The following is a 3,899-nucleotide window of genomic DNA, read 5'->3' as shown; positions in this document are numbered from 1 at the left end:
AGTCCCCAGGCGAGAAGGCGGCGCGCGGCGGCGCGGGAGGGCACTTCTCTGCAGCCCAGCCCGGCCCCGTGCCCGGCGTGGTCCGGGTCGGGAACCCGGCCCCCAAGCAGCCCGGGGGGCTCTCGCCTCTTCCCTTCTTTTCCCACCGCGCTCCAAGTTGCTAAAGGAAGTTGGGAGGCGCGAAGTTGGGAAGCAGGGGTGCGGAGCGGACGCCTCCCTTGCTGGGGCCCCTGCGATGGCCCCAAGTTCCGTCTCTGTGACTGGGGGCTGGAGACGCGCAGCCCGGGAGGTGCTGCACGTGGCAAAGGACGCGGCTCGCGGGCCCCGCTTCAGCTCTGCGCCCGTGCGCGTCCCTCCGGGGTTCTTATCCCGGAGAGAGACTAGGGAAGGGGTGGCTGCCGAAGGGAAGGGGAAGTGTCAGGCCAGCCCGAGGGATTGCGCAAAGCTAATCCGAGAGCGAGAGCCTCGCGCCCGCGCTGCTCATTGAGCCTCCCTGCCCTTGCAAACCGGTTGCAACCCGTACTTCCCACGGCCTCGTGGGGGGCAGCCTGCAGGCTTTGCTCGGCTGAATAACTCAAATTCCCTGAATTCGCAGAGTAATCTGCTTCGCTAGGAGCTGCGCAGACTCTGGCTAACACGCTCCTCGCTCCTGGAGCCCTACATATAAATATTTGCTCTCTTTCCCAGCCAGTCGGTCTGGCGATTAGGCACTTCTGGGTGGGTCTTGCGCGTGTGCGCGCACTCACACATGCACACACGCACACATAGAGTCCCCATCTCCCTCTACCCCCACCTCCAGCTCCCCAAATAAAGGACGTTTATGTGAACATCTTGCTACCAGGGGAGTCCTGATTTAAGCCTGTCCTGGGCATCTTGTGTCCACGTGAGGACGAAGTGCTGACTGCTGGTGGCTACAGCAATATTCGCTGTGACTGTGGGAGGGCACAGTGTCCACGGGTAAGGAAATGCTTGGGCAGCGTGGAAACCACAGACTTGGGCGGAAGTGGCCCCCACGCTCACTAGCAGAAGGCCCTCCACCGCCTCTGCTATGATACCGTTCCCCACCTGCCCGCGCTGTGGGAGCAGGACACGCCTGGCCTGCCCTGGCTACACCTGCATCTACTGCTGTCCTCCCCTCCTCAGGGCAGACAGCGGCTCTGATGCCAGCTGCAGACCCAGCCACAGAGAAAAATCCGGAGAAGCAGGGATGGCTCTGAGGGTCCGAGGGTCAGTTTATGATCTTGAACCAGATCTTGGGCCTAGCCCAGTCCCTTGTGTTATCAAAGCTTCCAACTACAACATCAGCTCACCTGCACTGACCCGACACCACACACACACACACACACACACACACACACACGCGCGCGCACACGCGGCCCCTCTCAGTGTAATGCACTTCCTTCTGAACTGTAACACCCCCCACACCCCTCTCACTGTAACACACACACACCCACACACACCCCTCTCACTGTAACACACACACACACCCCTCTCAATGTAACACGCCTCTCTGAACTGTAACACACACACACACCCCTCTTGCTGTAACCCGCCCCTCTGAACTGTAACACACACACACACCCCTCTCGCTGTACCCTGCCCCTCTGAACTGTAACATACACACACCCCTCTGAACTGTAACACATACACACACACCCCTCTGAGCTGTAACACACACACCTCTGAACTGTAACACACACACCCCCCTCTGAACTGTAACACACACACACACACACCCCTCTGAACTGTAACACACACACACACACCCCTCTGAACTGTAACACACACACACACACCCCTCTGAACTGTAACACACACACACACACACACACACACACACACCTGCCCCTCTGAACTGTGAAGCAGGTGCTGGCTGCTCTCTCCCATACTTAGGTTGCCAGGAAAGAAGATTTCCCTCAAGGCTTGGGGCCTTCCCTGGTGTGTGTGTCACCATTAGTCCAGACCCTGAGATATGCTTCAACAGGGTGTTGCAGATCTTGCTGGCTGCACTTCGTTTTTAAAATTTGCTGTGTTTGAATTATACCATTATTTTCTCCAAAAGAAAGCATATCAGTGTGTTTCTTCGCGGGCAAAACTGTGTCCCCTCAAGTATCCTAAGGGCCCAGAATGAACCTAAGTACCATGATCTTCAGGAAGTGTGGGAGGCAGAGGAAAGCTGAACTGCGGCTCGCTGCTTTCCGTCTCTCCAAATGCCCGGTTAGGACTCTCCTGGGCACAGGAACGCCAGAGTCCGCCGGCCAGAGGTAGGCTGGGAAGCTAGAAAACAGGGTGGGAAGAAGCGGGCAGCAAACACGAACGGGAAGGACACGCTGAATCTTCAGGCTGGAGGTGAGCTTGGGAGGGGCTGAGCCGTGCATCCCGCCTGTGTGGAAACCGGGCAGTACAACACACAAGGCACGTTATTATGAGGCTCCCGCTTCTTCGTAGGTTTACTGCCTTTGCAAATCAATATGGTGCTATAAAAAACGGGGACGATTCTTGGCTGAGAGGTGCTGTCACAGGGTGACTCAAAGCAGTCCCCAGGGCCCTTGGGTTAGCCCTGAAAACCTGCCTGAGACTGGAACAAAGCCATTCCATCCCGCCTCCCTCCAGGCCGTCTCTGGCAGGCGGCAGGCTGCAGCGCGGTGGGAAGTGCCCAGACTGGGGCAAGGCGTGAATCCAGACTGTACCAAGCTCCAGGTGAGCCCTTACTAGGTCACCTACACCTCGCGAAGCTTCCGCAGCCTCAACGACACTAAACAGGGTCAATAATGAATTCCTACCTGGAAGCGCTGCGGATTAACACGGTAATATGTGTTAAGTGCCTGCCCCACTAACTCGGAACGTCAACGTGGTGTTTCATGCTGAGCTGCAGCGCTGCCCGCAGGACCTAGCCCCCGCATGCCCCGGTGTAGCTGTGTAGATAATTTTGGAATGTTCGCAGATAATCCGGGCAGCCGGCGGTGCTGGGCTGGGCTGTGCGTTACCTTGCGGTAAACGCTGGCGTCCAGGAATGCAAAATCCGGTTATAGCCGCGCGTTTGAGGATCAGGGCTTTGGTTTTTTGGCCTTTGGTTATACCGGATTTGGTTATCCGAGGTATGGTTATCCGGAGTTTGGTCCCCAGGGTTTGGTTCTAGGCGTTTGGTTATTCCGAGTTCGGTCATACCGAGACTGGACGATGTCCAATCCACACCTTTCCAACCCGCCTCTGCAGCATCCAGAGCTCAGAAGATAGTGGGCCCCGAGGACCCCCCAAAAGCAAAGGCTTCCCGCCTTTTGCCCACCGCCCCGCGCTTCGAGAAGGCTCACGCCGAGCCCCGGGGAGCTGCCGAGACCGCCCGGTGGGTCTCACCGTCCGCCCCCGAGCAGAGGCGGGTTTGGCGCCCGGGGGCGCCGCCGAGCCGGAGTCGCCCCTGAGAGCCAGGAGGAGGGCGGGCTTCCCAGCACAGAGGCGGGTCCGGAGCTGCGCCGGAGACCCGGTCCCCACCTCCCTGCAACTGTTGCCGCTTGAGGCTTTGAATGCGCAGGAACCAGCTTTGCTGCCTTGGTTCCGAACTGGGTTTTATCCGACAGGGAAGGTGCGGAGCGTGCGCCGAGGGCGGCCACAGCCTCCGACGCGGGCTGCGCTTCCCCGGCCCGGGGACTGCGGCGCGCGCCCGTGCTGCCGGGGGAAGGGGAGGAGCGCGCAGCGCGGCCTCGGTTCCCGCGGCGCGGCCGGAGGGTGGGGCCCGCCTGCGGTCCAGGCGCCGAGCCCGCCGGGGAGCGCGCCCCGCGGGGTGAAGATTCCTCGGGCCCAGTGGTTCCTCCCGGAGAAGGGCCTGTTCCCGGGCCACGCGGCAGGAAGGGGTCCGGGGCCTGCAGCCAGACCGCTCGCGGCGCCCTCGGCCGGCGGCGCCC

The sequence above is a fragment of the Tupaia chinensis genome, unplaced genomic scaffold (assembly GCF_000334495.1).
Source record: "Tupaia chinensis unplaced genomic scaffold, TupChi_1.0 Scaffold000088_1, whole genome shotgun sequence".
NCBI classification, from domain to species: domain Eukaryota; kingdom Metazoa; phylum Chordata; class Mammalia; order Scandentia; family Tupaiidae; genus Tupaia; species Tupaia belangeri.
Note: the sequence above shows the minus strand (reverse complement) of the source record.